The 24,625-nt window shown below is 49.0% G+C and overlaps 1 long non-coding RNA gene across 1 annotated transcript in view; it reads right to left on the bottom strand.

The window, feature by feature from the left end:
- LOC138294081 (uncharacterized) overlaps nt 1–21,670 on the bottom strand; it is a 39,854-nt gene extending 18,184 nt beyond the window's left edge. Inside the window, exons 1-2 of the long non-coding RNA XR_011203172.1 lie at nt 21,561–21,670; nt 16,620–16,742 (exon numbers count right to left, since the gene is read on the bottom strand). This is a non-coding gene — a long non-coding RNA (uncharacterized lncRNA). The remainder of the gene's footprint in view (nt 1–16,619; nt 16,743–21,560) is intronic.
- Between the last annotated feature and the right edge of the window lie 2,955 nt (nt 21,671–24,625).

Raw genomic sequence — 24,625 nt, 5'->3', positions numbered from 1 at the left:
GAAACAAACTTTATTGCATTTGTAAGACATCCAACCACAATACATATTCCTAGTTTAATTCCGCATGCAGTTTTCATTATCAGCATCAATAAGCATACCATGAGAGAGCGTGTTGCAGGCTCTCATTTAACCAAGGTCAGCAAATATGGTAAATCTGTCACTTTTAGCAAAGTTCATTAACCATAAGGACTGCATGTCGGACATTCTTAAACACACAACTAACATTCCCTTTAAACTCCTCTTCCCTCTCCCCATGGTGTATCGGTTGATAGGGCTAATCTGTTATCTCTGTCCCTAGGTGTAGGCAATGGAAGAGTAAATGAAGATTAATCTTACAGTAAGTGGTAATAATCCAGAAGTAATGTGCCAAACGGAGAACAGCAGGGTTACTAAGGGAAGTACTTTAGATGTCATCCGGTGTCTGGTCCTCCGGATCCCTCAAGGAGTCTAACAGGGCCTCTCATGCTCCAGCCACCTCAATAGAACATCTTCTAGAATTCTGGAGATGCACCTCTGCCTCGTAGCCCTCCCATTTGCTAAATTCGCTTCTCCATGTATTCAACCTAAGACCTCTTGAGTTCTTCCAGTTTCTAGCTATTTCCCTTTTGGCAAGGACAAAGACAAGGTCTTGGTATTGGCTGGTAACTTTATTCTTAACTGTGCGTGGGAATCAGTTCAAGAAACAGTGCTTTGCCATGCAAGGGACCTCCTGCTCTATGTTAGTAGCAAGTGTCTCCGTAATGCCCCCCTCCCCCCAGTAAGCACCCAACTCTGAGCATCCCCAAACATGTCATAATACTCCACGCCTACCTTTTCACAACGTGGATATTTTGCTTACACTAGTGGGTATCTTTTGATTTCCCCAGGTATATGATACGCCCTGTGCAGGAAATATAGGTTAATTAGCTTAAATCTGGCATTTCTGGTTGTTTCCGTGGTATTGTACAAGATATCTTCCCAGTCCCTGTCACCTATGACAATATCGAGATCCGCCTCCCACTGATCCTTCAACATTGCCAAAGGAACCATTATATCTCCTCGTAAGCGTCTTTAGAGATATCTGACCACCTTATACGCCCCTTATGCCGTCAGAATATACTGGTAGAAAGCTGCGCCCCATGGCTCTATCAGGCTGGCCTTCCAATGTTTACGAATGGACCTGGTGAGTGCTCTATGCAATAGGAAGCGGCCCCAGGGTAGGTCATATTGCAGACAAAACTCTTTAAAGGAGAGGAGCACTCCGTCTTCGAAAGGGGCTCCCACTATGGTCGCTCATGCCTCCCGCCATGTTTCTAGCCCGGTCCAGGTCCCGCCGGGAGGTAATTCCTCAAGGAATCTGAGTGGAATGACAGAGGAGTATGGGAACCGGATACGTGCCTTGCAGAGGCTGTGAGCCCAGCAGTGCTGTATGATTTGAAACTCAGTAGTGTGTGTAGCACCAGGTGATGGGAGTCTAAGCAGGGCCCAGGCCAACCTGGTTATCCCTGTAGCTAAAAGGGGAACATCCCTGCCTAGAACCTGTCTGTTTGCCACCAACTGCTTCAGCCATTGCATCTGTGCTACTAGATAATAAGCCTCAAAACCTGGGACTGCCAAGCCCACCTCCGTTGTTGGGTGTTACAGGGTAGCTAAGGCTATTCTACATTGACCAGAACCCCAGATGAAACTCGTTCTATCTTATCTATGTTGCTGAAATAGGAGTTAGGAATCCAGACCGGGAGCATCATGAAATGGTATAGACATCGGGGCAGAGCCACCATTTTCAACAGTGTTACTCTGCCCGCTGTTGAGAGCGGCAATGTCGCCCAAAAGGCAGTACTGGCCCTGAGGGTCCTAATTGCACTGCCTATTTTTCCCTCCAGCATGCCGTCGGGGGTATGTTGAAATGAGTCAGCCTCCCACAGCAACGGTCCCAAGCCCTCCCAGGGTTGCCTGGGGTTTACACTGGGTACAGGTAAGATTTGCACCAGTTAACCCTGAGTCCCGACAGGGACTCGTAACGATCCAGCATAGCATGAGCACCCCTCAAATCATCCAGGTCAAGGAGGAAAAGGAGCAGGTCATCTGAGTATAGTGTAATGTGATGGGTGTAACCCTCGAGGCCACAGTGCACGGCTCCCGTTCGGGCCTGGCATGCCAGGGGCTCCACAGCCAGAGCAAACAACAAAAGGGAGAGTGGGTAACCTTGCCTGGTTCCCTTCTCTACTTCATAACTCTCCGAAACTGAGCGCCCATTGCAGATTCTAGCTGTCGGATTGGCATACAGCAGTCGGGTCCATGATGTGAAGTTCTCTCCCAGTTCCTTCTGTCCCATGACACTATATAGGAAATGCCACTCTAGACTACCAAGATTCTGCTTCTGTTTGTCTTTGCATGTATGAGACTTGTGTAACTTAGAGAAATGGGTACAATCTGTTCCTCCACAATTTTCTGAAGGAGTCTGAGTGTCATAAGATAGGTTGCCACAAATCACTCTTATCTTCAATGTTGTTGAGGTGCTCCTGGCTAGCCCGAACGGTTAGGGCAGCAGTAGTCGCATGGTGTGGGATCAGATTCAGTCCCTCATACTTGGTAGTGCTGCCTCCCAAAATCCAGCAGTCTTGTTACTATAACGGGAGTCTACATCACATCTAAGAATCTGTTTTTGGGAAAGTCTCTGGGCCAAACAGTATCATCCCTTAAAACATCCTTTCTGCGCATCCTATCTAGCTCAGTTTGGATATCGCTATGCTTGGTGAGAAGGTACAGTGCTGTAGGGTTGGTCTCATAGTGGGTCAGATTTATTATGCCCCCTTAGGTTGTATCTTGGCCCTAATTCTACATAGATATAGGAGGAGAAGACATTTTGTTTTTTTCAGGGGCTACCTCTGGGATTAAGTAAAGCCTATCTGTGCCTACTGCATGTGGTATCAGCGAACAGACGTAACAGAACCTGACTGATGTTTCAGAACCCATGGCAGCTATGCACTGATATCATGCGTTGTGTAAAAGGGTGATGTGCAGAGCATGTGGAATGGTTGTGTTGGGTGTGGTGTAAATATAAGTGATGTGGAAGATGTCCCTACGCAAGTGCCGTGGTGAGTTCTGAATAAACTCCATTAGAAAAGGTCACTTTTTGAAAGGTGCACATGCGGTATCATCCCTAGTAAACAGATAATGTATAAATGTAGAAAAACACATAAGTTGTGAGACATTGTAGGTCTTGGGATGATTCCGGCAGAGATGTCCTTAATCCTCTGGTGATGGATTCATGGGTGCAAACAGTTTGAAAAAAGTCTTTGGAGCAAGGTGTGGTTCGAGATTCCTTAGGGGGTATTGATGTGGAAAGTTCTTGGAAAAGGTTGTGGCTCTTGATCCTGTTGGGGATACTGGTGCAGCCGCTGAGAAAGTGATGGTTCACTTTTGGGATGGTGAATTAATGGCTCGAATGTGGACCTGTAGGATAAGAGCTAGGCTTGGTTGTTATAAAATAAAAAAACATTACATTCTTGTATGTCGCCAATTATTTCTCAGAAACGCCTGCATTTTCCATGATTCTAGTAAGGTACCTGAAGGTGGCCCTGCTCGAGATACTTAGGGGGTCATTCCGACGCCGGGGATGCGGGAGCACCGCCAACAGGCTGGCGGTGCCCCGCGGGGCATTCTGACCGCGGCGGTTTGGCCGCGGTCAGAACAGGAAAACCGGCGGTCTCCCGCCGGTTTTCCGATGCCCTCAGGAATCCTCCATGGCGGAGCAGCTTGCTGCGCCGCCATGGGGATTCCGACACCCCATACCGCCATCCTGTTCCTGGCGGTTCGCCCGCCAGGAACAGGATGGCGGTATGGGGTGTCGTGGGGCCCCTGGGGGCCCCTGCAGTGCCCATACCAATGGCATGGGCACTGCAGGGGCCCCCGTAAGAGGGCCCCACAAAGAATTTCAGTGTCTGCTCAGCAGACACTGAAATTCGCCACGGGTGCAACTGCACCCGTCGCACCTTCCCATTCCGCCGGCTCCATTCGGAGCCGGCTTCCTCGTGGGAAGGGGTTTCCCGCTGGGCTGGCGGGCGGCCTTCTGGCGGTCGCCCGCCAGCCCAGCGGGAAAGCCAGAATGGCCTCCGGAGCGGCCATATGGCGGTTTCCTCCAGGCGGGCGGCTCCCGCCGCCCGCCGGGGTCTGAATGACCCCCTTAGTTTGGAAAAATAGGTTATTGTTTACAAATGTTTTAAATTTGTATAGGTTGTCGGGCCTCCCCCCTCTCTGTGCCTGATCAAGTGTGCATCTGTAAATATGTTTTATGGGGTGATTCTCGTGTGCCTGTGGGTAATTTTGTATTTTTTGACTGGTGCTCTGTCGGCGGCACCAGCCCTCCAGTACCCTAGTGTGTGCACGGGAGTGTCATTGGTGTGGGTGTTTTTTTTTATCTACACGTGCACGGGGATTATAAGAGGAGGCATGTGTAGGAAAGTAGCCTCCTTCTAGCCTTGTTACCCCCACTTTTGGCCTGTTTGTGAGTATATGTCAGGGTGTTTTCACTGTCTCACTGGAATCCTGCTAGCCAGGGCCCAGTGCTCATAGTGAAAACCCTATGTTGTCAGTGTGTTTGTTATGTGTCACTGGGATCCTGCTAGCCAGGACCCCAGTGCTCAGACGTTTGTGGCCTTATGTGTTCCCTGTGTGATGCCTAACTGTCTCACTGAGGCTCTGCTAACCAGAACCCCAGTGGTTATGCTCTCTCTGCTTTCCAAATGTGTCACTAACAGGCTAGTGACTAAATTTACCAATTCACATTGGCATACTGGTACACCCATATAATCCCCTAGTATATGGTACTGCGGTACCCAGGGTATTGGGGTTCCAGGAGATCCCTATGGGCTGCAGCATTTCTTTTGCCACCCATAGGGAGCTCTGACAATTCTTACACAGGCCTGCCACTGCAGCCTGAGTGAAATAACGTCCACGTTAGATGTGAAGGGCTGGGGAGGAGAAGCCTCCCCCAGCCTCTGAAAAAGCTTTGATGGGCAAAGATGGTGCCCATCTCTGCATAAGCCAGTCTACACCGGTTCAGGGATCCCCCATCCCTGCTCTGGCGCGAAACTGGACAAAGGAAAGGGGAGTGACCACTCCCCTGACCTGCACCTCCCAGGGGAGGTGCCTAGAGCTCCTCCAGTGTGTCCCAGACCTCTGACATCTTGGAAACAGAGGTGTTGGGGGCACACTAGACTGCTCTGAGTGGCCAGTACCAGCAGGTGACGTCAGAGGCTCCTTCTGATAGGCTCTTACCTCTCTTGGTAGCCAATCCTCCTTCCTTGCTAGCCACACCTCCTTTTCTGGCTATTTAGGGTCTCTGCTTTGGGGAATTCTTCAAATAGCGAATACAAGAGCTCACCAGAGTTCCTCTGCATCTCCCTCTTCACCTTCTACCAAAGGGTCGACCGCTGACTGCTCAGGACGCCTGCAAAACCGCAACAAAGTAGCAAGACGACTACCAGCAACATTGTAGCGCCTAATCCTGGCGGCTTTCTCGACTGTTTCCAAGTGGTGCATGCTCTGGGGGTAGCCTGCTTTCACCCTGCACCAGAAGCTCTGAAGAAATCTCCTGTGGGTCGACGGAATCTTCCCCCTGCTAACGCAGGCACCAAAAGACTGCAACACTGGTCCTCTGGGTCCCCTCTCATCCTGACGAGCGTGGTCCCTGGTACACAGCAACTCTGTCCAAGTGACTCCCACAGTCCAGTGACTCTTCAGTCCAAGTTTGGTGGAGCTAAGTCCTTGCCTCCCCACGCTAGACTGCAAAGCTGTGTACCGTGTGATTTGCAGCTGCTCCGCCTCCGGTGCACTCTACCAGGATTTCCTTCATGCTCAGCCAAGCCTGGGTCCCCGACACTCCATCCTACAGTGGACAACCTTCTGAGTTGTCCTCTGGCATCGTAGAACTCCCTTTTGTGATGCCGCGTGGACTCCAGTTCACTTTTCTTCTAAGTGCCTGTTGGGGTACTTCTGCGGGTGCTGCCTGCTTCTGTGAGGGCTCCCTGAGTTGTTGGGCGCCCCCTCTGTCTCCTCCTCCAAGTGGCGACATCCTGGTCCCTCCTGGGCCACAGCAGTACCCAAAAACCTCTACTGCAACCCTTGCAGCTAGCAAGGCTTGTTTGGGGTCTTTCTCCGTGGGAACACCTCTGCAAGCTTCATTGCGGCGTGGGACATCTGTCTTCCAAAGGAGAAGTTCCTAGTTCTCTTCTTTCTTGCAGAACTCCAAGCTTCTTCCAATCGGTGGCAGCTTCCTTGCCCACTCTCAACACTGTCGCGACTGTTGGACTTGGTCCCCTTGTCTTACAGGGACTCAGGTCCGGAAATCCACTGTTGTTGCATTGCTGGTGTTTGTTCTTCCTGCAGAATCCCCCTATCACGACTTCTGTGCTCTCTGGGGGTAGTAGGTGTACATTACTCCTACTTTTCAGGGTCTTGGGGTGGGGTATTTTTCTAACCCTCACTGTTTTCTTACAGTCCAGCGACCCTCTACAAGCTCACATAGGTTTGGGGTCTATTCGTGGTTCGCATTCCACTTTTGGAGTATAATTGTTTGTGTTGCCCCTATACCTATGTGCTCCTATTGCAACCTATTGTAATTCTACATTGTTTGCATTACTTTTCTTGCTATTACTTACCTAATTTTGGTTTGTGTACATATATCTTGTGTATATAACTTATCCTCATACTGAGGGTACCCACTGAGATACTTTTGGCCTATTGTCATAAAAATAAAGTACCTTTATTTTTAGTAACTCTGTGTATTGTGTTTTCTTATGATATTGTGCATATGACACCAGTGGTATAGTAGGAGCTTTACATGTCTCCTAGTTCAGCCTAAGCTGCTTTGCCATAGCTACCTTCTATCAGCCTAATCTGCTAGAAACACCTCTTCTACACTAATAAGGGATAACTGGACCTGGCACAAGGTGTAAGTACCTCTGGTACCCACTACAAGCCAGGCCAGCCTCCTACAGCATGTCACACTGAACGTTGGTCGGCGATCAAAACATGCCCTGAGGTCACGTGTGTGCCCCTCTAGTCCTGGCATGTGGCATGCAACGTGACACTACTAAGTGGCGTCAGATGTCTTGGCTAAGCCCTTTTCTAGATGCTTTCTTTGGGCTAGCTTTGGGCTTCTTTTTATTGGTCTTTGGGTGCTTCCCTAGACCTTCGCAGGATCTGTTGTCTTACTTGTCATGAACTGGAGGGGGTCGAAGAGTTGTTCTGCGCCATTGTGTGCCTCTGATTTGCAGAGTTCTAAATTGGGATTGTTGCTCCCTTGAAACGGTATGTGTGAGGCCTTGCATGTTGCCTGATTGCTAGTCCTGATGTCGGGGTGAGCACATTTCTGTGTTCTACTCTGCTCAGAGCTGTGATGGGTGTTTTGGACTCCCTTCCCTAGCACCACCAACCTTGGACAATATCCTTTTGGAACCTATGGTTCCCGGCTGCTACTGGATCGGTTTGAGGGAAAAAAGGAGGCAAAACTATAGACACGAGGAGAGTGTGGAGCAAGGCCAAGATCTCGCCCAAGTTGCCCAGATTAGGGGAATGGAGTGGGACGACTGGATGTCCTGGCAAATCCTCTCTACTGACTCGACGCCATATGGTGCTTTGCCATCTGTCAGAACTTGTGCGTGAACTGTGGAGGTTATGGGGTCTACGCTATCCCAAATGTACAGAAAGTCTGGCTCCCGAGCTGAAGGACAGCTTAATTTTGGAACTAAAACGGGGCTCCCATATCACCGGGGGGGGGGCGGGGCTCTAACTTTTTGGGGGCACTATTGCTACTGGGACTGCGACAAATGCTTTCCAGTCCCGACTGGGTGCCCAAGAATGGGGACCTTTTGACTTGATTGTTGGAACCCGCCCCATTTGACTTATGGGTGCAGGACCTTGGTGCCTGCTTTCTAAGCACTGGTCATGGAGCCGCCTTGCCACCTTCATCAGACTGCTCCCCCATAGTGTGTGGACAACCAAACCTGCCATGGGGGCCTAGGCTCCCGCAGGAATCCTGAATGGCGAACTCTAGTGAGGATACCCAATCGACAGCCGCAGAGCACCCCTGAGCTTTCCGAATGCAAGTAAAGGTTTTAAAACTCCAATGTTGTCTCACTGGTCCTTCTGTTGAGTTATGGGTACAGTGAGTTTTGAGATGTGTGTGAAATGGATGTTTTGCATTGGGGCACTAAATTTTAATGAGCATTTGGGTTCTGTGTCTGTGTGAAGCCATTATTTCTTCAAACAGCTACCCCTCCCTGCCCCGACTGTGGCCCTGGTCATTGTTGGGGTGGGTTACCTGTCTGTGGTTGCTGATGCCATGTGTTGGTCCAACTACCGGACCCCTGTTGCGGTGGTGTGGCAGTGGAATGACTTCCTTGTGTCTGAATATAAGGGGCATTCAGGTTTCCCTGGGCTTGATTTTGTGGCGTTGGCTCATCAACTTCTGCTCGTGGTGTGCTTGTTAGTCACCATCTGTCGACCATGTGGCTCATTCTGTGGCAACAGTAGCATTGTATAGGGTTTGGCTGCTGCCAAGCTCCCTGGTTCCTGTCGTTATAGCCATATTGAAACTCTCTGGGGTCTTGCTTTGGAGCTCCCTTCAGAACTGGTGCCATTTGCACTCTTGCCGCCAATGTGGCCCCCTCGAGGACGAGCTTCCTCAATTTATGTTGTACCAACTTAGTGGTGTCCCTCTGGGCCTGCTCCTGTTTTTCCCTGTCCTTTCCCTGTTTCCTTTTGTAACAATTCAGTTAGTGTGCTTGTATCCCCCATCAGGGTTTGGTGTCTAGCCCTTCTACCAAGTCCAATCCAATCGCTTATGGTCTCCACAGGTTTCAAGGTCTCTGCCATCAACCCTCCTACATCTGGGCAGTCAGGAAACATTTCCCTCAGGGCCGTCCACATTCGGTGCCAGTATGAACTGAATGCAGCCCGTCATGCTCAGTGTTTGTCAGTGTGGTTGCTGGGATGCGGGCTTGGGCTAAGTCCATGTTAATTTACCTTCAATAATTCCTCTTAGCAGAACTCTAACAACACCTATCGCTGGGATTTTCCCTGCAGTGTTCTTTTCGAAGCATGAAATCCATTTCCTTGCCCCATCCAACAACGGCTGCAATTTGGCTCTTAGCCCTTCCTTATCTATCTGAGTCCATGGCACATAGATGGTCCCTAAAGTACCCTTCTGTAGTAGCAGGCATATTCTCGCTTTGGGCAGCCCTACTGGTTTTACCTTGACATAGCATTCCTATCTCCTCAGACGATCCTGCATGTAAGGGAAGTTCCACTTGGGATCTCCCCCTCCATACCGGACACAGTGTTCTGCAATAGCTATGTCCTCTGGTTCAAGCGATCCCTCCTCCGGTCAGGGTCTATCATACTAGTTACTTCCTCAGTCCAGTGGGCTAACACAGCGGGCTAACAGGTGACAGAATGTTCTTGCAAAGATCTCTCCTACCTCTCGAGATACTATATCCCTCGGGGTTAGTTCATCTGTCCTGCGCGTTTAGGAGGAGCAGCGGACATCTTTGTTGCTACTCTCCTCGCGCGCACGTAAAGGCGCCATCTTAGATCTCCTATGTCTAAACTTAGTTTTGCAAGGCTACCCTTGTCTCAAATTTCCTGGTCAGCCCTTCTTCTGCATTGGAGCTTTGGTGAGTCTCGGACCCCAGTCAAAAGCCTCCACCCCAATTCTACCTCGGATTCTTCCTCACATAGGGCTCTGTATCTATCACTGCTCTCCTCAGGTGGAGGGCACGCTGCTCTACTCTCTAGCTGGGCCTCCAGGGTGTGGGCTCTCTGTCTCTCCTCAGTTCACGTCTTTCTTCTAAATCCCACCTATATTGCCTCCTTTGTTCTCAGCTATGCACTGTTCTTCTTAGTCGGGACCTGCCCTCAACCTTGCTCTCTGTTGTTTCTTCAGCTACCTGAGTGTACCATCTGGCTCCCCTCATCATTTGATCCCGGAGGACTGGGAGCCCTCTCCTCAATCCTGCTAGTTGTCTCATTATCCAGAACTGCTATGAATCTCCATGTCACTAGGATGGGTTCCCTGGCACCAGTCGGACTGTGTATTCTCCATGCTGCTGAGGTTCGGGGGACCAAAGGCGACAGACTGGGTTGAACTTTGGGGAGCTCTAGAAGTGGATTGGGGTAGTGCAGGGAGTGTCTGGGCCTGTTGGCCTGGTAGTCTGCCATGCCTAGACCTAACAGCCTGTTGTTCAGTATGGGCCCCTTTGGCTCCCTTGACTGGCGGACTGGTGTATCCTAATGCAGGGATAGCAGGCACCTGGGGAAGCAACTCCATTCCCGCATATGGCGGAAGAGGTGCGAACACCTTGCTTGCTGATTGTGAGCATTTACTGTTATCGGCCTGGGCCTCCTCAAAGATGGCCCACAATTCTAGTAATGCTTCCCTTTTGTCCTTCTTTTGCCCTGTGTATTTAGTTTGCTTGTGTGTTCTTGTGTGTTCAATTATGTTGGTGTCATAGGTTCCCTCTTTTGTCCAAGGGAAGGGAAGGCATGTGCCTTGGTGTGTGCATGCCACTCATGGCAAAACTTTCAAGCTTTTTAGCCTGTGTGGGGATCTTACTCTGCATATGCTTTAGCGGCATATCCATGATAAATCTGGGCAGTCTTTAGGGGACAGTCACACTTCTAGCTTTTGTGTGTTTAGGGGATTATATGTGTCTATGTTTTCTGTTTTAGAGAATTTTAAGTTTTACTCTGGTAGCGGGGAAATTTATACAAGGGGATCACTAGCTTGCTCTGGTAGTGGGCTAATATATACATGAGGATTACTATATCTAATGAGCTCAATGATATTTACAGATGCATCAGAATAAACTTTTAACAAACAAAACTACTACAAAAAGGATTCCAACCTAGAAAAAAGTGGAATTGTGAATTCAAAACAGCATGAAATTTGGCATCAAAATAGTGAGCCTCATTTTGGTTTCAAATAGCAATTTGAAAGAATCAGCAATATCTTCATAGCATAATAACCCCTTCACTGCCAGGCCTTTTCCACCTCAGGTGCCATGCCTTTTTTTGGCTGTTTGGGGCAGTTCACGCTTAGGCCCTCACAACTTTTTGTCCACATAAGCTACCCACACCAAATGTGCGTCCTTTTTTACCAACATCCTAGGGATTCTACAGGTACCCAGGCTTTGTGGGTTCCCCTGAAGGAGACCAAGAAACTAGCCAAAATACAGCGAAACGTTTGTTTAAAAAAATAAAAAAAGTGGGAAAAAAGAGCTGCAGTAGAAGGCTTGTGTTTTTTTTCCCTTGAAAATGGCATCAACAAAGGGTTTGTGGTGCTAAAATCACCATCTTCCCAGCTTTCAGGGATAGGCAGACTTGAATCAGAAAACCACATTTTCCAACACAATTTTGGCATTTTAATGGTACATATCCCATTTTTAAAATGTTGTTGTTTTTTCAGCCTTCTTCTAGTTAGTGACAGAAATGGGTATGAAACTAATGTTGGATCACAGAAACCTAAACATTTCTGAAAAGTAGACAAAATTCTGAATTCAGCAAAGGGTAATTCGTGTAGGTCCTACCAGGGTTTGCTGCAGAAAATAACAGCTGAAAATATTGAAATTGATGTGAAAAAAACAGCAACTTTTTTCCATGTTTTACTCTGTAACTTTTTACTGCAATGTCAGATTTTTGAAAGCAATATACCATTACATCTACTGGACTCTTCTGGTTGCATGGATATATAGGGCTTGTAGGTTCACCAAGAACCGTAGGTACCCAGAGCCAATAAATGAGCTGCACCTTCCAATGGGTTTTCATTCTAGACCGGGTATACAGCAATTAATTTACTTAAATATAAAGAGTGAAAAATAGGTATCAAGAAAACCTTTCCAAAATGGGCACAAGATAAGGTGTTGAGAAGCAATGGTTATTTGAACATCTCTGAATTCGGGGGTGCCCATACTAGCATGTGAACTACAGGACATTTCTCAAATAGACATCTTTTTTTACACACTGTCTTATATTTGGAAGGAAATTTTTTTAGAGAAAGACAAGGGGCAATAACACTTGTTTTGCTATTCTGTGTTCCCCCAAGTCTCCCAATAAAAATGGTACCTCACTTGCGTGGGTAGGCCTAATGCTCACGACACGAAACGCAACATGGACACATCACATTTTTACATTGAAATCTGACATGTTTTTTACAAAGTGACTAGCTGTAGATTTTGGCCTCTAGCTCAGCCGACACCTAGGGAAACCTACCAAACCTGCGCATTTGTGAAAACTAGACACCTAGGGGAATCCAAGATGGGGTGACTTGTGGGGCTCTTACCAGGTTCTGTTACCCAGAATCCTTTGCAAACCTCAAAATGTGGCCAAAAAACACTTTTTCCTCACATTTCGGTGATAGAAAGTTCTGGAATCTGAGAGGAGCCACAAATGTCCTCCCACCTAGCGTTCCCTCAAGTCTCCCGATAGAAATGGTTCCTCACTTGTGTGAGTAGGACTAGTGCCCGCGACAGGCAATGCCCCAAAACACAACGTGGACACATCACATTCTCCCAAAGAAAACAGACCTGTTTTTTACAAAGTGCCTAGCTGTGGATTTTAGCCTCTAGCTCAGCTGGCACCTAGGGAAACCTACCAAACCTGCGCATATCTGAAAACTAGACACCTAGGGAAATCCAAAACGGGGTGACTTGTGGGGCTCTCACCAGGTTCTGTAACCCAGAATCCTATGCAAATCTCAAAATTTGGGGAAAAAAACACTTTTTTCCTCACATTTCAATGACATAAAATCCTGGAATCTGAGAGGAGCCACAAATTTCCTTACACCCAGCGTTCCCTCAAGTCTCCCGATAAAAATGGTACCTCACTTGTGTGTGCCCGCAACAAGAAATGCCCCAAAACACAACGTGGATACATCACATTTTCGCAAAGAAAACAGAGCCCTTTTTTTAAAAGTGCCTAGCTGTGGATTTTGGCCTCTAGCTCAGCCGGCAGTTGAAATGCCCCAAAACACTATCTGGACACATCAACATTATCAAATACAAAACTACCTATGTTTGCGGTGGGGGGGGGCACCTGCGTTTTTGGTCCTGGGCTCAGCAGCCATCTAGGGAAACCTACCAAACCCAGACATTTCTGAAAACTAGACACCCGAGGGAGTCCAGGGAGGTGTGACTTGCGTGGATCCCCCAGTGTTTTCTTACCCAGAATCCTCAACAAACCTCAAATATAGCTTTAAAAAAATCACATTTTTCCCATATTTCTGTGTGGCATCACTGCACTGGGACAAATTTCCTACCACCCAACGTTCCCCTCATTCTCCCAGTAAAAATGATACCTCACTTGTGTAGGTGGGCCAAGTGCCTGTGACAGGGAGGAGCCAAAAACTTGTCGAAACTGAGGGGGAACCAAAGAGAGTCCAAAAGGGCAGTTTGAAAAAAAACATTTTTAGGCTGACAAGTGCAGCAGAATTTTTATCGGTATTGATGCGCCAATGCTGGGTGGTAGGAATTTTGTGGATTCCTGCAGATTCCGGATGGTTCCATCACAAAAAATGTGGGAAAAATGTGTGATTCCCAGCAAAGTTGGAGGTTTGCAGAGCATTGTGGGTAAGAAAATTGTGCGGGGTGCATGTGAAGCACACCACCCTGAAATCACCCAGATGTTTAGATTTCAGATGTGTCTAGTTCTTGTGGATTTTTCTACATGAGAGCGTCACAAAGTCCAAAATGTGCAGCCCTCACCATTCCAACTGGGACAATTTTGAGCTAGCCAAGCTCTCATGCCCAAATGTAAAACCCAAACTCAAAACAATCAAATGTCCTCTTGCTTGCCGTGAGATTAGATGTTTTAGTCTGCAGGGGGAGAGGTGAAAGACTGTTACTCCCTTCAGTTGGGGTGGGGACATAACCAGGCCCATACTGGTTGGTAGCCACCACTCCACTATTTTTTTTTTAATTCCCTGGCATCTAGTAAACTTTCTGCCCCTCCAGGGTGTGGATCGGGGGTAATTGTCCCATCTGCCCACTGGTGGGCCGAACAACTTTGGCCCCATTTATTTGGGGTGGGGGTATGGCTATACCCCCCACCCTCTTAATTTGAAAAATAAATCTTCCCTGGTCTCTGATGGGCTTTCTGCCCTCCTTGGGGGCAGATGGACCTTCCAAAAATAGGTCAATCTGCCCCCAAGGGGGCCAGATATGGCCAACAGTAATGTGCCCCCATGGGGAGCAACCCTTGCCCAATGGGCTGCCACCCCAAACAAAACACACACACCAATCCCTGGTGCCTAAGTGGTTTCTGCCTCCAGGGGGCAGATTGGCCTGATAGAAATAGGCCGATCTGCCCCCAAGGGGAGCAGAAAAGGCCTAAAATAAATTTGCCCCCCCACCCACCAGGGGAGCGACCCTTGCTTAAGGGCCGCTCCCCTTGCGTGAAATTGACGCACAAAAATAAATCCCCGGTGCCTAGTGGTTTCTACCCCCTTTGGGGGCAGATTGGCCTAACAAAAATAGGCCAATCTGCCCCCAAGGGGGACAGAAATGGTCTAAATACAATTTGCCCCCCAGGGAAGCGATCCTTGCCTAAGGGGTCACACCCCTTGCGTGAAATTGACGCAAAAAATACAAATCCCTGGTGTCTAGTGGCTTCTACCCTTGCCTAAGGGGTTGCTCCCCATACATAAAAAACAAAAGTAAACATAAACAAAAATATATCCCTGATGTCTAGGGGTTTTTGCCCCCCCGGGGGCAGATCGGCCTGATTATAATAGGCCGATGTTTGCCCCCCGGGGGAGCGGCCCTTGTCCAAGGGGCCGCTCCCCTTATGCGCAAGTATAAAAAAAAAATCCCTGGTGTCTAATGGTTTCTGCCCCCGTTGGGGGCAGATTGGGCTAATAAACATAGGCCGATCTGCCCCCAAGGGGGGCAGAAATGGCCTGAATACAATTTTCTCCCCAGGGTGCGACCCTTGGCTAAGGGGTTGCTTCCCGTATATAAAAACATAAAGTAAATTAAAAAAATATATATCCGTGGTGTCTAGAGGTTTCCCACAGGGGGGGCAGAAAAGGCCTAAAAATATTTTGCACCCCTGGGTAGCGGTCTTTGCCCAAGGGGCCGCTCCCCTTATGTGTTAGTACATATATAAAAAAAAATCCCTGGTGTCTAGTGGTTTCTGCCCCCCCGAGGGCAGATCGGCCTAAATATATTAGGCCAATCTGCCCCCAGGGGGGTGCAGAAATGGCCTCAAAATAATTTGGCCCCCTGGGCTGCTCCCCTAAAGTGTAAGTATCAACAAAAACAACTCCCTGGTGTCTAGCCGGCATATCTGCTGCCCTTGATCGGGCAGCAGAAGTGCTTGCAGAGACATGAAAGGAAAGGCCTTTGCTTTCCTTTCATGCCTTTGCCTGCCCCCTCCTCCCGAGCGTAAGAGAAATGCTGAGCATTTCTCTTGCGCATCGCGCTGGAAGCATGGGGGGTGACCTCTGATGAGGTCAACACGCAATTGCGTGCCGAGGTCATCAGACATCACTGGGGGGGTCGGGGGTGGAAGGGGAAGCGATTCCCCTTCCAGCCCTGCCCTGCCCTGTGGGGGTTGGGGAGGGGGCCTCAGTGGGGAGGGCCAGCGCTTTCCCCGAGGGCCTATACTAGGACGTTGTGGTTACGTCCATGGCGCCTCGGCGCGCGGGACTGGACATAACCATGATGTCCATGGCGGGGAAGGGGAAGGTCACTGAAAAAACACAACACTTAAGACACAGAATTAAATCAGCAGCGTCACAATTTAAAAGTGACACCATTTCAATTGCCATGAAAAGCTGACAAAGCTCAAAAAGTAAAGGGAACAGCATGTCAGAAGTACCTTAGCTCACTCCTTGCGCATGATACCATGTGACCTGTGGAAGCTTTGTGCAGTACTTGGGACTAGGTGAGCCTGATAATCTTGTTGATAGCGGCTTCGGGGCAAAGATAAAAACAATTTATGCAGAGAAAGAAAGGAAGAATTTCAACAACCATAGGCCCTTCTTGGCTAAGCACAAGCTATCCCTAATCTCCTAGACCCCAATTGTTCTTATTCCCTGACATCAGAATTACACCCTGTGTCACACCCAGGCTCCCTTGTACCATCTGTGTCATGCCCAGCGGTTCAAGCGAACACACCTCTCACCTCTTTCAGATACTAGCAGTGTTAAGAAACTGGCAGCACTGAGAAAACCCACTTAGCCTAGTAAGATCGAGGTTGGGCCGTATATCACACCCAGAGCCTACACATACCAACTGTGTCATGCCCAGCGGTCCAAGTGAAACGCACCCTTCAAAACAGAGGTGCTAGCCCTATATCACACGCAGAACCTTATGGATACCACCGGTGTCATGACCAGCAGTCCAAGCAATCAGCAACCCAAAATAAAGAAAAGATTCAAACAATATTCATCTTTCCTAACGCTGACAATTATAGAAAGATGACTTCCTGCTGGGTTATGGTTTTTCCTAGTTTGCCGTAAGCCAAATGCTAGGGCTAAGGCTCTGATGTAGTCTCTTATCCTTCTGATGGTGGCGTCAGTACAGACCTCCAACCTGAAGATTCAGCAGAACTTTCAATCAATTGAGGCATCTGCTCACCTTTCTTGTTGCGCAAATGTGAATCCGTCTGGGAGCGATCCCATTCCTTTGGTCGCAGTCTGATCCGTGGAACTAATCAGCTTCTCTCTGTCTCACCAAAATGTTCCTCGAATGAGAATTTGCCTTAAAAAAAAGAAGACAGGAGATGTTTAGCAAAACAGAAACAGTTTGTTTGATTAAACATTGTGGCCAGGAGAGCAGTTACAGAACCGGGGTCTGAGGACTGTCTCTCAATGTACACCTGTTTGAAGTGTTTTTTTACATTTCTCTGAGTATCACAAAGTAATTAAAAACATTCCTTTCTTGGTTAAGAATGTGAACAGTTGTCATGGAGTTGTAAATAATGTCCTGATAACTAATCCAGGCGGTCCTCGACCTTGCGTGGCCACAATATGGGCCAGCCGGTAATGTGCCCATATGTCCGGTCTGAGGGGCACGTGGTCACTGCATGTTCTGTGTGTGCTGTTTTCTGATGTGATATGTGTTCCTAGCTACATATGGTATCTAACTTTTTGGTGTTTTTGGGAATGTGCGCACCCCACTGGCCATGTGTGTTTTATTGGAGCCAATCTCCTGAGTCCATTGTGGTGTCGCTGTGCCTATCTGTGAGAGCTGATCTACGTTTCCTGTTTGTGAGTTTGCCTGTCGGCTACGTGTTACCCCACCTGTGACCTGTCAGTCAGCATCCTCTGGCCTAGATCTCGGTGCCTGCCTGACCAGGTACATTCTTGCCGGGGTTGACGGAGGGTTGTACGACGGAATGCCGACTGACAAAACAACGGGTGCCTAAACAACGAGGTCGGAACACCGACCTCGTTGTTACTACTAATGCCTTTACCACGAATGCCTTAACAACGATATTTCGTTGTAAAGGCATTCCTGGTAAAGTCATTAGTAACAGGCACCCATTGATCCTGCATGCCTCACCTCACCTCACCCCACCCCCCCAACCCCACCCCAAAACCTAAAACACCGACCCCCCACCCCCTCCCCAAAACCAAAAACGCCCCACCCCCCCAAAACCACCCCAAAACCTAAAACCCCCGACCCCCACCCCCTCCCCAAAACCAAAAACGCCCCACCCCAAAACCTAAAACCCCGACCCCCAACCCCCTCCCCAAAACCTAAAACGCCCCACCCCCCCAACCCCACCCCAAAACCTAAAACCCCGACCCCCACCCCTCCCCAAAACCTAAAACGCCCCACCCCCCCATCCCCACCCCAAAACCTAAAACCCCCGACCCCCCACCCCTCCCCAAAACCTAAAACGCCCCACCCCCCCATCCCCACCCCAAAACCTAAAACCCCCGACCCCCCACCCCAAAACCAAAAACGCCCCAACCCCACCCCAAAACCTAAAACCCCCGACCCCCCACCCCCTCCCTAAAACCTAAAACCCCCCACTTACCTGAGTCGTCGCCTCGTCATCTGCGTCGTCCTCCTCAGCCGACTCCCTTGTTTGTACCTTAACCATGCATGTTCGTTGTTCAGGACATGCGTGGTGAAGGCACAAAATAACGAAGTTGTGGTTAAAGAAAGCGTTGTTCCGCTTTCGTTAACCAGGACTTCGTTATAAAAAAGTCGGCATAAAGGATGTTTCCCTTGACGGAGAGTTCATGATGGGGGAATCTAATAATAGTGATGCACCTTTGTTATTATATATGAATACACCGCTGTAATTCCAAATTAACAACAGCACAGGAGATGGCGCAGAACAGAGTTGAGTGACATAGAGTGCAGAGTAGAGCCGAGTGGCATAGAGTACAGTGCATACAGGGGTGCAGAGTAGAACCGCATAAAATGATGCAAAGTAGAGTGTGGTGCCATAGAGTGGAGTGGCATAGAGTGGAGTGGCGTACTATAGAATAGTGCAGATTACAGTGACGGAGAGTTAAGTGGTGGAGAGTGCAGTGTTGTAGAGTACAGTGTCAGAGTGCAGTAGTGTAAGGTGGAGTCGAGTGGCGTAGAGTACAGTGATGCAGAGGGGTAGAGTGCAGCTGTGTAGAGTGCACTGGCATACAGTGTAGTGGTTAAGAGTAGAGTGGTGTAGAATACAGTGGCAAAGAATGGAGTGGCTCAGAGTGGAGTAGAGTAGCATAGAGTGCAGGGGCATAGAGTAGATTGTTTTAGAGTAGAGAGAAGTGGTGTTGAGTGGAGTGGTGAAGGGTAAAGTGCAGTTGCGTGAAGTGGCATAGAGTGTAATGGGGTAGAGTAAAGTGGTGTAGAGTGCAATGGCATAGAGTGCAGTGGTGCACAGTAGATTCGAGTGGCGTACAGTGAATTGGCGTAGAGAGCAGGGGCGTAAAGTTGAGTGTTACAGAGTAAAGTGCATTGGCACAGAGTGTATAGGCATAGAGTGCAGTGGCGTGCAGTGTTGCAGAGTGGAGTGGAGTTGTACAGAGTAGATTGGTGTGGCCTAGACTGGAGTGGTGTAGAGTGCAGTGGCAAAGAATCCAGTGGTGTAGAGGGACAAAGAGTTCATTGGCATAGAGTACAGTGGTACAGAGAAGAGTAGAGAGGCGTAGCGTGAAGCGTCAAAGAGTGCAGTGGTACAGAGTGCAGTTGCATAGAATGGTGTAAAGTGGAGCGGTGCGGAGTGGAGTGCACTGGTGTGGAGTGGTGCAGAGTAGAGTGTAGTGGCGTAGAGTGGAGTATTCATGGTGTGGTAGCACTCTGTCATAACAGGCAACACACTTTCATTTGAAATGACAATTACATTTGCATAGACAGTTTTACTAATGAAACAACATACCATTCACTAGAAGCGTGACTTGGATTGAGCCTGACAGGGTGGATCAGGGCAGAGAGTGAGTTATTAACAGTTTTGGATTTCCCTCCCTGGCCCAAAAAGTGTTATTTGGACACGCAGGCACCAATCCACTAGCAAGAAGTTAAATCGAGCCATTGCCATTAGGCCATTTTTACAGGCCACCTGCCAGACAACAATCCCCCACCCTCCAACAACCTCAGAGGCCTGGTTCACCATCAGTCTAAGCCTCCTCAATCCAGACAAGATTTGGCCATATCTTCTCATCACCAACTCACAACCGTTATGAATCCCTAACAGGTGTAGACTGAGTCACCAACAGCATACGGTGGCCAGTGTATACTACTAACACTGAGGGTGTTGGTAACTCAGGCGTTGTTTCATGTAGCCCAGTGAGGAGCCAAATAGTGCAAAGTTCCCATACTAATCATCTAACATCAACTCAAATAGCAGAATTAGTTGGGTTTTCCCACCTAGACCTTCCAACTCCATCAACTGCTGAAGCGGAAATGGCCACCCCCCCCTGAAATGACCTCACAAACAAAGCTCTTCTCATGGAATGTGGCAGGTCTGGCATCTTAATTAGTTAGTCCAGAGTGGTGTGAATTTATAGACCAACACAATCTTTGCCTCTTTAAAGAGGCCTGGGCCTTGCAGCCTTTCCAACGTGCAGAATATGTGAGCCTTTATAGGGCAACTGGATCTGCAGGGCTGGGCAGGCCCTCTGAGGCTCTTACGATCTGGGCTAGAACTACTATTTCAGGCTTGCAAGAGAGATCACAGTGGATTCCTCTGATATAATGTGCCTTAGTCTGACTGTTTCCACAGACGCAATATACTACGTATATAATGTATACTGCAAACCTCCCAGGAATAAAATAAAATCTATTGCATTTGGACCACTTGAACGCGCATCTAGCCACACTCCCAGCCATCCTAAAGAAAATTGTTGGGGGGGCGACTTCAATTGCCAATTTGAACCCCTGAGCATTGATAGCCAGGCCCTCATGGCCGACAAGGATGCTATCTGGTCTATCCCGGAGTTAGAAGTCCCCCCATTAAGAAATGGTCTACAGTAGCAGCCCAAATTAGTGCCCTCACTTTAAATCAGGAGCTACGTGCCTGCAACGGCAGATCTAGCTCTGACAACTCAGGCAAACACACATTTAATAGGATAAACCACACTAATCTAACTGATTATATAAGGGTTGTATGATGGAACAACACATTCCATTGCAACCCACGCCGTTACCACACGTGTGTTACAATGAGAATGCCACTACCTCGCGTAACCTTTACCGCGCACGCCTTTACAATGAATTATGTTGTCAAAACAGGTATGTCAAAGGCACATGTGTGGTAAAGCTTTTCCGAGACCTCTGCCCTGAGTCCTAAACGAGGTTCCAGACGTGACCCCCCCTGGCCCCAACCATTCTAAAAGGTGCCCAACCCCTGCCCTAAGCCCTTAAATCGGACCCCACAGTGGCCCCCACTCTTCTAAAAACTACCGGACCCTTGCCCTAAGTCCTAAAACCAGACCTTAGGACGACCCCTCCAGGCCCCCACCCTTCTAAAAACTACCTGACCCCTGCCCTAAGCCCTAAAACCAGACCCTAGTACAACCCCCTGGCCCTCACTCTTCTAAAAACTCACTGTCCCCTGCCCTAAGCCTTTAAACCGGATCCTAGTATGAACCCCCGGCCCCCATCCTTCCAAAAAATACTTGTTCCCTGAACCCTAAAATAGTACCCACTAGCCCCTGCCCTAAGCCCTAAAATTGTTCCCACGCCCCAAGTCCAAAATCCGCCCCAAGCCCAAAAACCACCCTGCCCCAAAAACGTATTACTGTATTCCCCATAAGTCCTAAAACCATCCCAGCCCCCCACTCTGAGCCCTAAAACTGTCCCCCACACCCCTAAACCATCCCACACTCTAAAACCGCAACCCCCCGGCTCCAAGCACTAAAACCGCCTGCGCCCTGATCGCTAAAATGTCCCCCTGCCCCATTCCGAAAACGTGCCCCACCCCAAAACCGTACACCCCAGCTTCAAGCCCTAAACACGCCCCCACCCTGAACCCTAAAACCCAAGCGCTTAAACCGTCCCTCTCCCTATAACCGTACCCTGCAGCCCCATCCTAAAACCGTGCCCACCCCCCCGCCCAATCCCCCTTACCTCACTCATGAAGACGAAGTCAGCTCCTCTGAGGCACTGCGCAGGTCATTCTGAGGAAACGGAAGGACCTCTCCGTTTCCTCTAACAACGCTGACAGCCTTTATCATCATTTCCACACAAAGCCCTTACCATGCATACCTTTACAAGATCTTTTGTTGTAATGGTATGCGTGGTAAAGGCTATTCGGCATAATAACACATGCGTTGTAACGCATGCGTGGTAAAGGCTAGTCAGGGATGCAGCCGCATTGTAATAACTGTTTCCCATTATATAATGCTGGACATCAAATTATGGCCACTTCTCATTGACATGACAATATTTCCCTCTCTGACAGTGACCACAATGCTCTGATTCTATGTCAGGACCGGAGGCTCAGATTATGCTTCTCTTTCTATGCTTTATCTTCCAACAGCAGCCAATAAGAGAAGATATTGTCAAAGAACTACATATCCCATAAATCAAAGTATGCACAGTAACCATAGAGAACAGGGTATAAAACACGAAGAGACTACGAAACTTCCTCTTTCTTTGCTGCTTCCGCAGACAGCTAAGTGCATTCCTTTATTCTTTGTTATTGTGATTGTTTAGAATCGAGCGCGCGCCGCTAATTGATTTTGTTTTGTGGAGCGGGAGTGTCGGTTCTTCCGACTCGGAATTCTCCGTTGAGGCGGATCGGCATTTATTAGCATTGCGCGTTTCCAGGGTTATTGCGCGCCTTTCCTCACGCGCCCGCGCTTTCTCGTTGCCCTGACAACCGTCTCATTTAGACGTGCTGTCGGAGGAACAGAAAGGCGCGAGTGCCGTTTCTCTTCAGATTCGTCCCTGCAGTCAGATTTGAAAGGTTTTTTGGCTATTGTCGGTGTCCTGATTGTGCCGGTTCGCCTCAGTTATACTCCCTGACGCCCTAGATTTACGTTGTGACCAGGGTTGTATAATTGGATTAGGCGCTGCCTAGAGTGCTGCAGGCTGGCTCCCTCCACGCTCTAAGTCATTTTAGCAGTTTTGGCATTTTTCTACTGCTTTCAGCCTGCCGGGGTGTGCACTCCCCCTGACTGTAGTCTTGGACTACCCATAATTCACGTTTTACGTGACAGAAATTCACAGAATCCACGTTGCCTAGTGTGACGCTAATAAAATGGCCCACTCATATTCTTATGAGGACGAAGAATACTTTGGGGATGAGCCTCCCTTTTTTGATGAGACGCTGGCTGGCGCGTTGGACAATACTGTGCAGCTCTCTATAAATAAGGCACTGGAGAGGGCTCTGGGTCCCCTCACTCTTCACTTCCAGAGTTTTGCGCGCCAGAAAGGTTGGTTGCCCACCATTGCGTCTTCGGAGGAAGCGCTTTCGGACCAGCCCTCTACCTCTAATGGTAAGGCTAAGGCCAAATCTTGGGCCCACTCCGATATTTTCAGAAAATTGGCCTCTTCCATCTATAAGGAACATGGTTATAGCTCCTCCCAAGCTCAAGACGCTTATGGTTCGGATTCGGACCAGTCATCCTCCAAATCATCTTCCGGGTCGGATTCTGAGGAGGATCTCGGTACCAAGCCAGGCGCGGGCAAGCGCAAAAAGTCGGAGTCTACCAAAGCCCCTCCTACCAAGACACCTAAGGTACTGACGTTCAGTCTGGAAGAGATTGTCCACCCCCGCTCTTCTAGCTGGGTTCCTCCACCCGAGGTGGCTGAATACCTCCAAAAACATATCAGGGCTAGTTTTGATAAGGATATGAGGGCTCGGCTTCGTGCGGAGTGTCCTCGCCCTGAGTTGGAGGGTAAGGTTACAGATACACCGGACGTGGACCCGACTATGGTCACCTTTTTAAAGAAATGGGCGAAAGACCCCAAAAAGGGCCTCGACCGAGCTTGGCGATCTTGCCAAGACAAGCTACTTGACCTCTCGGGTCCTCTTGCCAAGATCTTAGAGATGGCTTACGTGGCCAAGGAGTCTCAGTCCCCTATCGATCCTGACATCTTGGTAGGCTGGGCTCAACGTGCCATTTGCCACTTGGGTAATGCCAACGTGGCTTTATCAACAGAGAGGAGACGTTCTATCCTCATGCGAATCGATCCTCAGCTTACTGAACTCGCCACCTCAGAAGCGGGTCCGGTGGCCCAGGGGCTCCTTTTATCAAGGATTTGGCCAAGTTTGCTGCGACATTCAACACCATGGACAAGGCACAACTGTCGCTCAAAAAAGTTTTCAGGGAGACTCTTTTTCGGAGGGCCGGACGTCTGCGGGGGCGCTCGTCTGGCCGCCCCTATTACCAAGGCCCCCGACGTGAGGCCCTCTCCAGAGGCCGCGGTTACTACAGGGAACAACAGGTAAGCTCCACCTTCTATCCCACGCGTCCCCGTGGAGGTAGAGGTTGCTATCGCAAGACCTCCTTCAGAGCTCAGCAAGGAGACTCCCAGGATCACACCACTTCAGGTGAGACTAATCCACCCTTCCGAGGTAGTTCTTGGGGGCAGGGTTCAATCTTGTTTGACAGAATGGCAAAAGTTATCCAGAGATCCCTGGCTGTTACAAACCGTTCAGGGGTTCAGATTGGAATTTTACCAGACCCCTTTTCAGCAAAGCCCTCCTCCTCTTCCCCGTTTTTCCTGTCACGATATCGAGATCATAGACTCCGAGCTGCAGGCGCTCCTCAAGAAAGGTGCTATTTGCCGAACTGTTCCTCATCCCAGGGGTTTTCTAAGCCCCATTTTTCTTGTAGACAAGAAAGGGGGAGGTTCGTGCTTAGTCCTCAACCTCAAGGAATTCAACGCATGGCTGGTTTACAGACATTTCAAGATGGAAGGAATCCATCTTCTCAGGGATATACTGCAGGAAGCGGATTGGTTGGTGCGTCTAGACTTAAAGGACGCGTAACTAAGTATCCCTATTTTCCCACCTCATCGGCGTTTCCTTCAGTTTCTGTGGCAAGACCAGTGCTTCGATTTTCAGGTACTCCCTTTTGGGCTTTCCTCCGCTCCTTGGTGCTTCACCAAGGTTATGAGGCCTGTAGTGGAATCCCTTCGGCAAAGAGGTGTGCGTCTGATAGTCTACCTCGACGATCTGATCA

Source organism: Pleurodeles waltl, chromosome 4_2, assembly GCF_031143425.1.
Source record: "Pleurodeles waltl isolate 20211129_DDA chromosome 4_2, aPleWal1.hap1.20221129, whole genome shotgun sequence".
In the NCBI taxonomy this organism is placed as follows: Eukaryota; Metazoa; Chordata; class Amphibia; order Caudata; family Salamandridae; genus Pleurodeles; species Pleurodeles waltl.
Note: the sequence above shows the minus strand (reverse complement) of the source record. Positions and strands in the feature narration are given on the sequence as shown.